Consider the following 12,316-nt stretch of genomic DNA (forward strand, 5'->3'; position numbering starts at 1 on the left):
AGGGACTTCCCTGGTGGTGCGGTGGTTAAGACTCTGTGCTTCCACTGCAGGGGGTACAGTTTGGGTCCCTGGTTGGGGAACTAAGATCCTGCATGCCATGTGGTGTGACTGGAAAACAAAAGAAAGGTTTTGTATAAACTTAAAAAAAGTTATTAAACTTTGGCTGGGTCTTTGTTGGGGTGAGAGGGCTTTCTCTGGTTGCAGCGAGTGGGGCTTCTCTCTAGTTATGTTGCTTGGGCTTCTCACTGTGGTGGCTTCTCTTGTTGTGGAGCACAAGTTCTAGAACACAGGATCAATGGTTGTGACGCATGGGCTTAGTTGCTCTGCAGCACATGGGGTCTTCCCCGATCAGGGATTGAACCTGTGTCCCCTGCATTGGCAGGTGGATTCTTAACCACTGGACCGCCAGGGAAGTCCTTGTATAAACTTTTTAATATCCATTTTCCCCCACCTTCTTGTCATGTAGCTCTCCTAATTTCCTGCATGGGTTTACAAAGGTTGTTATTAGTAGCTTTGTGTTCTTGTCTTCATGACAAACTTATTCTTGACATGAACCTGTTGGAGACTGGGAATTCTTAGAAATAATTTCCATGTAGAATACAATGTCTGTTGAAAGATAAGCCAGTAAAACATGTGCTAATTTGGAGCTTACATGTATATTGTGAAAACTCAATGTTACCCTTATCAGATGCTTTCAACTTGGACTTAGGACAGTATTCCAGGTAGGCATATTTTATCACTGACATTGTTAAGAATTGCTGGTGCATGGTGATATTAAAAAGCATATAGACATTTTAGTGAGTCTTACTGGCTTTAAACCCTCTTACTGCCTGCACTTGTTTCAGCCGAGACCACCGATCTGCGTTAGTCCAGACGTGCTTCACGAGATGGTGTTTTCGGCAAAGTGAAGATTTGTGGCAGCCCTGTATTAAGCAAATCTCTTGGTGCCAATTTTTCCAACCACATTTGCTCACCTCATGTTTCTGTGTCCCGTGTTGGCAATTCTTGCAGTATTTCAAACTTTTTCATTATTATTTATTGTGGTGATGTGTGATCAGTGCTCTTTGGCGTCACTATTGCCAAAAGTTTATGACTCACTGAAGGCTCTCTGGTGGTTAGCATTTTTAACCAATAAAGTATTTCTTGATTAAGGTATGTAGATTTTTTGCTTGTTTGTTTGTTTTCTTTTAACTGAAGTATAGTTGATTTACACCGTTGCCTTACTTTCAGGTGTACAGTTGTACATTTTTTTTTAACATAATACTATTACACACTTAATAGGCTACAGGGTAGTGTACACATAACTTTTATATGCATTGGGAAACCAAAATATTCATGTGACTCACTTCATTGTGGTGGCCTGGAACTGAACCCACATGTATCTCCGAGGTGTGTCTATACTTACTCTGTGCCTTCCAGCTGCCCTGGGAATCTTTTTCTCATCTGGGGGTGTCGTGGGGGCTCAGGAAGCCTGGCTCTTACATAAATGAGTGCCTGGAGGTCTTTCCATTCCTCTGAAAGGGGAGGCTTTTGAACTGCAGAAGCCAGGAAAAGACTGCCCCTTTCTCTGCTTTCCCCTGTGACAGCCCTTCCCTTGGGCCACCTGGATCAGAGCAAGAGCCAAGAGAGGAAAATAAATAGGAGAAAAAATAACATAGGTTCATGTTTCAAGAACTTCCTGGCACAAATGAATAGCTTGGGAGCTGGCGGGCACAGGGCTGCTGCTCACCCCATTCCTCAAGATGGTGAGACCCCAGTGACATCCTTGCTGTCTTTCCAGCGAAGACAGCATGGAAGAGGCCAGACTTCCCAGGTCCCGGCCTTCAGATGACTGCGTGGCTCTCTGCAGATGCCTTTGGCTTGCCTCCAGCTCGAACTCTGGGAGGTTCTGCCTCTGGGGTCTGGAAGGGCTGAAGGGAACATCAGCTCCACCCTCTGTTCTGGAGAAGGGGTCTCAGGCCCAGCGAGATACCATAAGTCATTGGAGGTTGCACAGAGAGTTGGGGCAGAAACAGTACTTGAACTGAGTGTCTTTCTGCGGGTCTGATCTGCAGAGCACAGCTCAGCTGGCTGCTTATTGCTCAGCTCAAGCTGCAACTGAGGCAGGAGATAGATGGGCTCCAGGCTAGGCATTTACAACCGACCTTCTGTTTACACTTCTTGGGGCGAGAAAAAGATGGACTTCAGGTCGGACACTTACACTAGCCTCCTGTTTGCATTTCCTGAGCCAGGAGCTAGGTGGGCATGTTAAGTCACTTTAGTCATGTCCGAGTCCTTGTGCCCCTCTGGACTATAGCCTGCCAGGCTCCTCTGTCCCTGGGATTCTCCAGGCTAGAATACTGGAGTGGGATGCCGTGTTCTCCTCCAGGGGATCTTTCTGACTCAGGGATCAAACCCGAGTCTCCTGCATTGCAGGGGTATTCTTTACTGCTGAGCCACCAAGGAAGCCCAGGCTCCAGGTTAGACGCTTACAAATCAACCTCCTATTTGCTCTCATCAATGGAAGTTAACAGCTGAAACAGGGCAATAGTCAGGCTTTGTCTCTTGTGGACGCCTTAAGTCATGTCAGGAACAAAGAGGGGCTAAACCTTGTTTGAGTAAAGGATTAAGAGGTCACATATTTCCCCTTCTTGGGGCAAGGGAGACACTACCCACGTGCAGAGAGCCTCCTTGGGGGTCAAAAGTCAGGGATGCCAGGCCATAATGAGTCTTGCTTCTTCCAGATGCCTTTGCATTGAAATCCATCTTGGCAAAAAGTTGCGCGTGCACGTTGGGGGGAGTCTTAGGGCAGGTCAGATGTGGAGAAAGAAACCAGATAATTGGCTAAAGGTAAACAAAGATGGGAAAGAACGGCCCTATATAAATGATTTAAGTGGCTCTTTTCTGAGCTCCTTCTTACTAATGGGGACACCCACACTCGTTCTGGTTACGCATCTCTGCCTGGCTTCCATCTTAACTAAACAAATTGACAAATTGTTTCTCTGTGCTCTCTCCCACTTGTTGTTGCGCTGTGCCTCTAATAATAAACTTTGTACCTGCATTTACAGTTTTGACTTCCATGATAAATGTATTTTTTCACTGGTGGCAAAGATCCAGGGAAAAATAGCTTCTAGCCTCTAGCCCTCGTTGGTCTGATGGCTGGGATTTCTGGTTTTCATCCAGGCCACCCCGGTTCAATTCCTGGGCAGGGAACTAAGATCTCGCTTCACGCCACTGCTTCCTGCTGCCTCACAGAGATCACAGCCAGCATCTCATGAGCAAACAGTTCAATGATGCTCTGAACCTCATGGGCCCTTAGGGCCTGGAAAAATGCTGAAAAACAACCTCTGGTGCTGTCATTTACTTTCCTCTAAACTCACTGGTGGTCTTTCCCCGGTGGATTCAGAATGCCAGGAGATGTGATAGCTAGAGAGCGGGCGTTCCCGGGTCGCAGAGGCTGGAGACAGACCCACTGGTCAGGCGGGGGCCAGCTGGGAGCAGCCTGTTCCACAGTGGCCCTGGAGAGGCCTGGCCTGAGAGGACAGTGTGGGGGCTCCTGCCTGAGGCTCTGGTGGAGCGTGGATCCCATGTCATGTCCACACAGTGCCCCTTGAAGTCCGTTCTCCCCAGAGCAGCTATTGAGATCTTTGAAAAATAAATCTGGTCTTGTCACTTCTCTGTATAAGCCATTCTTGGCTGCCCACAACACTCAGAATAAAATCCCAAGTCTCACCCGGTCCACACGACTTGGTGTGACCTATCCTCAGCTGTCTCTCCGGTCCCATGTTGGGTCACCCCACCCTCCCCCTGACTCAGGACCCTGTGGCCACAGTGGCCATCCTCCCTGCAGGGCACATGGAGGGCGGGCCCATCTCCCTCTGCCTGGATGCTCCGTTCCCGATTATTTCCTTACTGCAACTCTCACAGCCCCTCTGTGGATAAGCCTTCCCCGATCACCACATCCCCTCTCCCCAGTCACTCTGGATTTCAGAATTCAGCTTTCTTTCCTTTAGAGCCTTTGTCACCGTCTGAAATGATCTCCTTTACATGTTTGTCTATTATCTATGTCCCCCCTAGAACTAAGCTCCATGCTCACCTATAATTCTCCAGGGCCCTGCACATGGGCGTGTGCATGCTAAGTCTCTTCAGTCGTGTCTGACTCTTTGTGACTCCATGGACTGTAGCTGGATAGGCTCCTCTGTCCATGGGATTCACCAGGCAAGAATACTGGAGTGGGTTGTCATACCCTTCTCCAGGGGATCTTCTTGACCCAGGGATTGAACTCCAATCTCTTATGTCATTGGTAAGTGGGTTCCTTATACTTGTACCACCTGAAAAGCCCAGGTCCTGCATATAGTAGATGCTTATTAAATATTTGCTGAATGAATGGATGGACCTCTGAGCATTTTATCCCCCATCCTCACAGCCAGGTGTTCTGTGATCTTGGGTGGTGAGGGAGGGGAACATGGATGGCACTCAGAGCAGGCCATGTGCCTGGTTGTTTAGTTGCTAAGTCATGTCCGACTCTTTTGTGACCCCATGGACTGTACCCCGCCAGGCTCTTCGGTCCATGGGATTTTCCAGGCAAGAATACTGGAGTGGGTTGCCACTTCCTTCTCCAGAAGATCTTCCTGACTCAGGGACAGAATGATTTGCAAGAGGATTCTTTACCGTTGAGCCACCAGGGAAGCCCCTGGCGGATACTAAATACTAAATACCTTGCTGATCCAGTGGCTGAGACTCCACACTCCCAATTCAAAGGGCCGGGGTTTGATCCCTGGTCGGGAAATTAGATCCCACATGCTGCATCTAAGACCTAGTGCAGCCCAAACAAATAAACCCCCCAAACTTGGTGTTTTCTGTGACAGTTATTGCACCCAGGCCCTGAGGCTTATCCTCAGTAATTTTTCTATTTCCTGAGATGTACTCACTTGTCCTTCCTCATCTTTAGTTATTGAAATCTCCCTGAGTACACCAACCTTCTACTCCCATCTACACTTGTTGAAATCCTTCTCACCTTCAAGACTCAGATCAGAGCCAACTTTCCATTAAGACTCCTGTCACCTCTTCAGGGAGAGTATGGCCTCAGTCGTGGCCACCCACCCTCTGCCTGGCACTGTACTCCCCTGGATCTCTCATTTAGTCCTGTGAGGGAGGTTCTGCTCCTGACCCCATTTCACAGGTGGGGAAACTGAGGCTCAGGAAGTCGTCCGAGGTCTCACAGTCACAAGTAGAGGAGGGAGTAAGTCAGACAGAGGAAAACAAATATCGTTTGGTATCGCTCTATGGAATCTAAAAAAGAGGGTACAACTGAACTTATCTACATGACAGAAATAGACTTACAGAGGCAGAAAATAAACTTAAGGTTACTGGGGGGGGATAAACTGGAAAATTGGGGTTGACATATACACACAACTATATATAAAAGATAGATGACTAATAAGGAACTACTGTATACTGCAGGGAACTCTGCTCAATACTTTGTAATGACCTCTATGGGAATATAATCTAAAAAAGAGTGGATATATGTGTAACTGACTTAGTTTTCTGTACATCTGACAGGTAACACAATATGGCAAATCAACTATGCTCCAATAAAATTAAAGAAAAAAATCAAAATAAACAAACCAAAAAAACAAAAACAACAAGTAGAAGAAGGAGGATCTAAACCCTGGGAGGCTGACCCAGCTGGGACTGATCTACAATCCATCTATAGGATCTATAGCCTACCCTGCACCCGCCTGGCCCCCTAACCGCCCCCTACCCCTTGCACCTCTGGTCCTCGTGGCCTCTGCTGTCTGCCCAGTGAGCTCAGAGCCCTTTGACCATCCTGTCTCCAGCCCTGTATCCTCCTCGCGGCTCCTGGAATCTGGGCCATCGCTGAGGGCAGGGATGGGCAGGGATTGAACCTAATCCTGGCCCTTCATCCCCCATCCCAAGTGTTTAAAAACTTATTGTTATCGAGAAATTCCATACAATTTTTTTTTCCATAGAAAATTTTGAAGGACAAGATGATCATATGTTGGGAAGGGACTGACAGAACTTGGCAAATAGAAGACAATTACTGTAAATCGTGTCTTAACATTTTTGTATAATTACATACTTCTCTGTGGTCCAAACTGCTCAAGAGTCAGTTTTAAAATACAACCCTGACCGAAGTAACTAAATTCTCTCTCTCTCCCTCCCTTTCTCTCTCTGTTTGTCTGTCTGTCTCTTCTCCTCTGGAAGGCTGGGCCTCTCCGAGAAAAGGCCCGAGACCAGAGGCTGGTCGCCTTCCTAACAGGCGACGACACAGTATTCATCACGGGGATGTTCAGAGCAATGCAGAACTTTGAGTCTTTTTCCTCTTAGCCTCAGGGGCGTCATCTGTAAACTGGGACTAGTGGAGGCTCTCCCTCTCAGAGCGGCTGTCAGAGTTCAGGGACTGGCGGGAGGAAGTCCATGCTTTTCAGAGACCTCGGCTTGAGTGGGGCAAGGGGAGTGGGCGGGGAAGAGGCTGTGGTTGTGGCCGGGGCCCGGGGCTTTGTGCTGCCTCGAGGGTCTCACAAGCATATGGGGAGGCAGATGGACAAGGTGACTATGGTTCCCGAGTTGTCTACTAGGAGCCACTCAGGGAAGGGAAAGACAGAAAGCCTTCCTGGGGGAGGTGTCTCTGCATTGAGGGCAGCAGGGAGGAAGCTGGAAGGAAGTGAGGTCAGAGCTGGGAGTGTCCAGCCCCTTCACTGGCTGTTCTGTCATTCAGGACAGAGTAGTTCAGGTTCTGCCATGTGCCAGGCCTGGGGCAGGTACTGGGGACGTCCTTTAGGGTGGGAGACATGTGCTAATCGCAATGGTGACGGTTTCCATGAAGGAGAGATTTGGAGGTGTTAGAGGGCTCACCAGGCCTGGGTGTTGGAGGAAGCGTCCCTTGGGTGGGCTCTGAGATCAGCAGGCACCGTCCAGTGCTGGGTAGGAGAGGGGGGCTCCAGGCAGAGGGGTGTGTGTGAAGCTTGGAGCCGGAGGGAGCAAGGCCCCGTGAGAAGCCGATGTGGCTGAGGCCCATGAGCTGGACGAGGCTCGTGTGCTTCGTCCACACAGAGCCTTGCGTGACAAAGGGGCGTTTGGCTTTAACTTAGTCATAGGACCCCTTGAAAGGTACTAAAGTGGGGTGGAGGGCAGGCTGGAGCAGGGGCAGTGGGGGCAAGGGGCAAGGGAGGGGGAAACACACATTTGGTGGATGGAGGAAAACAGGGCTTGCTGGGGTGGGGGACAGGAGGTGGGCACCGCTCAATTCCCTGAGCAGCACCGCGCTGGAGGGTGGGCTGGGACTGGAGTGGAGTTTGAGTTCATTGTTATTTTGACCTTGTGGTCAAGGCTGTTCTGTTTGTTAAACGAATGTGAACAATCCCCCTGGCTGGGCTCGTGAACTTGGACTCAGGCAGGGACTCCGCCCACACATGCATACCCACGCAGGCCTGGGGCTGGGCCCAGCTGTGTCCTCAGCCCCACCAGCTCTCCTAGCATCCAGGTGGGGAGTTGGCTGTAGAAACGGCCCCCCAGGAGCAATTCCTGGCCGGTGACCTGGGGCGCCCTGGCTCTGGACTCCAGTTCTGCCTGTTCCCTGATCCACTCATGTTCTCAGGGAGCCCAGCCTCTCTTCCCCACCCAAGGCCCTGACCTGCTGGAACCTCTGCTGAGAGGGCCTTGCCCTCAACTGGGAGCTGGCCTCTCTCCCCTACCAGCGATCCAGTGGACAGTGGGGCCGAGGGCCTCCTGGTGGACCCAGCTTCTGGGCAGGGGTTAGAGGGTGTGCTGGGCAGGGCAGACTGTGTTGCCCCAGGTCCTGGGTGAGTTTGCCCCCGCTGAGTGCTGTTGTGAGTAGGGCTGAGGCATGGGCTGTCATCCAGCTTTCCTTGCTCGCTCGGGGAGTCACATCTCCCTGGGCCTCGCTTTTCCCATCTGAAAAATGGGTACAGCACTGGGTTGGCAGGGTTGTTGGGTTTAGGGAGGGTGAGTGGCTGCATGATTGGCCTTGGACACTCCTTGTTCTGACCCCAGAGATGAGCAGCCTGGTGGTCTGGTCCAGCTCTGGGGAGAGGCTTTTCCAGGCTCACGGGGCTCCTGGCTTTTCTTAGGGAGGCTCCCTCTGCCAGGAGCTGAGCTCACAGGGCGGGTCGGGCCTCGGGGGCCGCACGGTCCGCTGTCCTCCCTTTCCTGGGAGCTGGCCCAGAGACAAGGGGCGGGGCGTCTGGTTCTCATCGGGTGGCCATCTCTAATTCCTTTGGCATCTGAGCTGCTTTTCAGAAGGAGGAAGATGCACTTAACTGATTGTGACCCAACGCGGTGCTGAGGGAGCGCTGGGCTTTCAGCAAACAGAGCTGGATCCAGGGCCTAACTGGGCTATTCACTGGAGCGTAGTCTGAGTGAGCGAGGTGTTCACTGCCGCTTGACATCAAGGGCCCCGTTTGGAAAAAGGGAATAATGATTTCTGCCCTATCTGTTCCCCAAAGTAGAGAAAGATGGGAACATGCTTTGTAACCTGCAAAAAGAAGACACTTCCCCTTTGTGCTGGCATCATCATGGTTGGGATCCTGCCCAAGGACCTTGCCCCACATGGGGGTAGCCAGGCCCATTGGCTGAGCCCTGAGGTCTGCATGTCCATATGGGGAAAGCAACTTTGGGGTCCATGGGATGGAGACCCATTTTAGAGCTGCTGGCTGGGGACCCTGAGAGTGGCAGGGGCTCAGAAAAGGAAGAGTTCGCTCTGGTTGGCGAGGCCTGGGAACAAAAGGACACGCTGATGAGAGCTAAAGCTTTGGCCCTGCTCACTATGTGCCCGACACACTTCTAAGAATTTTCTGTGTATTGACTGATTGATCCTCAGAACTCCCTTCTGAGAGAAGTTCCCATTACTCCCCCTGCCAACCCTTCAAGGGTGGAAAGGCATTATGAGAGAGGGCATGGGGTGTGCAGAGGCCTGAGGAGCCTCTCACATGGGGGTGCAGTGGGAGGAGCTGGCCGAGGGCTCAGGGGTCTCACATGGCAGCGGTGGGAACCCTCAGAGGCTCTTGGGGGACCTAACCTTGAGGGTGGGCAGGACGGGCTCCTGGGAGGACTGGCCGTCAGCTTCCTCATTCCTCTGTCTTCAGACTTGAGCACAGGCCCAGCTGCCACCCAGGTGGCCCTCCGGGAATCCTCGACTCCGAGAAGGGCCGAGGAGCTGGGCGGTGTCGGTGCGGAGGGTCGTGGTCTCAGAGCTGGGTGGGCTAGCGTGGGGGCCAAGGGGACTGCAGGCGCCAGGCCGCACCCCATCCTGGGAAGCGGACTCCCGAAAGGGCAGGGCAGCCCGCCCTCCTAGTTTTAGAGCAGCCAGGGACATTCTTCCAGCTCTGGGCCCTCCCGCTGGTGCAGCCTGGTCAGGGGACTAGCCCAGCTGGGGAGGGGGTGATAGCGCCATGGCCCCAGTGATCAGAGAGAGGAAACAGCTCTGGACCCTTTCCTCTCAAAGAAAATGAAACCCTTTCCCAGGGAGGCTACCCTGGAGCACCACGGTGGCGGGCCCTGGTCTGAGACTTGGTGTGCAAGCAGGCAGGCGTGTTCCCTCCCAGGACAGCCATGGTTCACTGCCGAGCAAGGCCTTGGAGCTGAGACTGGGGAGAGTGTGCAGGGGAGAGTTGACTGTGCAGGGTGACCTGCCCTGGGTCCTGACCATTTCTGCTTGAGCCTCCATTACCATTAACAAACAGGCAGGAATTTCCAACGAAGACAGGGATGGGGTGGGAAAAGGGCCTGGGGCGGGGAGTGGTGGAGTTTTGAGTCATGAGGCATCCAGGGTGTGATGTCTGTGCAAGAGCCAGAGATAAGATGCGCGGAGATGGCTGGGGCGATTGGGAAGCACGAGGCAGACAGGCCAGATGTGGGGTGAGGTCACCGGAGAAGCAGGGGCCACAGTGAGCCACGCAGCTGAAAGGGCCCAGGGGAAGGCAGGGGAGAGGTGGGAGGGAGGGAGGAACTCGCCTTGGACTTTCTTTTTAAAAGACTTAAATACTTGGTGTCTGAATAGAACATTGGGGGAGAGAGTTCAGGAGTTCAAAGCCCCAGGGATCTGGCACCCATGGACAGGGGAGTGTTGTTCTGGAAGGCGAGAGAAGCCCAGCCTTTGTTCTCAGCCCACAGAAACAGTCCTGGATTCAGTGCAAGATTGGCATCCGCCTATGCCAATTTGTAAATTCTTTTGGAAATGCCCTTTGCCCAGGAGGCATTTGGCGAAACCTCTTGCCTACTGTGTGGCTGGCCAGCCGTAGGAGAGGTTGAAGGTGAACGGAGCTGGGGAGGCAGTGAGTGACCTGGGGAGAGGTGGCGAGGAGGCCCCAGCCGGAAGGGTGGTTTGAGGTCTTTCCTGGACACTGCACGAGGCGAACCCGCTCCCCACCTGCTTGTCCCACTCTAGCTCGCTGTTTGCCAAGCTTCTGGGTGAGGCCGTGTGCTCTGGCACAACCCATGTTTCCCTTTCCAAACCTTAAGCCCCATCCTGTTCCCACAGCCCAGCTCGGCAGGCTTGCGCTGTGGAACCAGAGGAGGCAGCCTCAGTGGCCGGGCAGGCGCGGTGCGGAGGGGTCCCTGGCCTGACCACCCAACAGGTCAGAGCTGTTAAAGCAGGGCAGGACCCGAGAGGAGAGACTGAGGTGCACAATTGCCCACCCATCCGAGTAAGGCAGGGGATTTGCACAAACCTGCTGTCAGTGACGTTTTTCTTGAGAACACTGGAAAAATCTGAATGTTGACTGAGTGTTGCAAAAGGTGAAACTTGACTGACATGGAAAGCTGGATTGTTAACGGAAGCTTTTAAAAAGCATATATGATGTGATCTCATTTTGGACAAAATAATAATGAATATGTATCATAGGTGTTAATAGTGATATTGACTGGGTGCTAAAAATCTTCTCCCCTTATTTTTTCTTATTTTTGTGGCGCTACGTTTTCTCACGCTTGTTTTTTTGGTCATTTTCTTCAACTGCTACAATGAACGTACACCTCTTTTATTATATTAACAGGTTGCTTTTAACTAAAAAACATTTCCTAAAAATTGCTCCTCTGCAAGAGAACAGCCCCCGGGCTGCCTGAGTCATGGATGGAGCCATGGTCCTATGGGACAGGAAGAACTAACCTCTCTGCTCCTTTGCTCCCAGCCACAGCTTAGAACGCAAACCCCATCTGAATTTGACCCGTGCTAAGTTGCTTCAGTTGTGTCCAACTCTTTGTGACCCTATGCACTGTAGCCCACCAGGCTCCGCTGTCCATGGGATTTCCCAGGCAAGAATACTGGGGTGGGTTGCCATTCCCTCCTCCAGGGGATGTTCCTGATCTGGGAATTGAATCTATGTCACTTATGTCTCCTGCATTGTCAGGCAGTTTCTTTACCACTAGCGCCATCTGGGAAGCCCTGAGTTTGGCACAAGGTCCAGATAAAGCTAATTATTGCAGAGCAAAAAGCAGACTTGACTCTGAGATGATCAGTGATTAGTGAGTGATTATAAAAAAAAAAAAATCTCAGCCTGGCCTCTTCAACCAACCCAGGCCAGGCCTGCCCCAAACATCTCTTTGTATGAAAATCCAATTCCATTTTAGTAGTGGGTTGGGGAAATAAAAAAGCAGAATTTGAAGGATAAAGTTGCTAAATGTGCTGTGCTTCCCTGCTAGTCACCAGCAGCACTTGTGGGACTGTCCCATGTATGTCCGGGCACCACTAGTGATGCCGGGTTGGTACCATGCATGATGTGATAAGACCATCACTCAGGGATAGAGGGTTTGGGACCAGGGAGGCCGAGATAAACCACAGTTTAACTGGAATGCAATAAGTGCCCTGGAAAACCCATTTCTCTGGGCCTTATTTCATCTTTCAGAAGGGCTGTGTCATCCTGGGCCTTCCCTGGTAAGCTCACCTCTCACAAGGCTATGGCTCAACTCCTCTGGGTCTTGTGTGCCGAGCAGGTGAGTGGACAGGCGGTCTGCCCATCTAATGGCACCTATGCCCTGGATGGAACCACCGCTGGGCACCCATACCCACCACCGGCATGGCCCCCTCCCGGCCCCATTCGTGGACCTGGATGGAGCCACCGCTGGGCACCCATACCCACCACCAGCCTGGCCCTCTCCCAGCCCCATTCGTGGACCTGGCTCTGTCTCTGCCCTTTGGCCCAGCCCCATTCCTTCTTGGGTCTCTCCTACACTGCCCTCAGAGTCTATAATTTCTCCTGCAAGAGAGGAACATGTCTAAAAATGACATTATTTCTGGGGGGAGAAAAAAAAACACTTATTGTCCAACAGCTACAAGGTCAAGGCCCTTCCTTCCTGGGAC

The sequence above is a fragment of the Giraffa tippelskirchi genome, chromosome 10 (genome assembly GCF_054371585.1).
Source record: "Giraffa tippelskirchi isolate mGirTip1 chromosome 10, T2T-mGirTip1v1.2.pri, whole genome shotgun sequence".
In the NCBI taxonomy this organism is placed as follows: domain Eukaryota; kingdom Metazoa; phylum Chordata; class Mammalia; order Artiodactyla; family Giraffidae; genus Giraffa; species Giraffa tippelskirchi.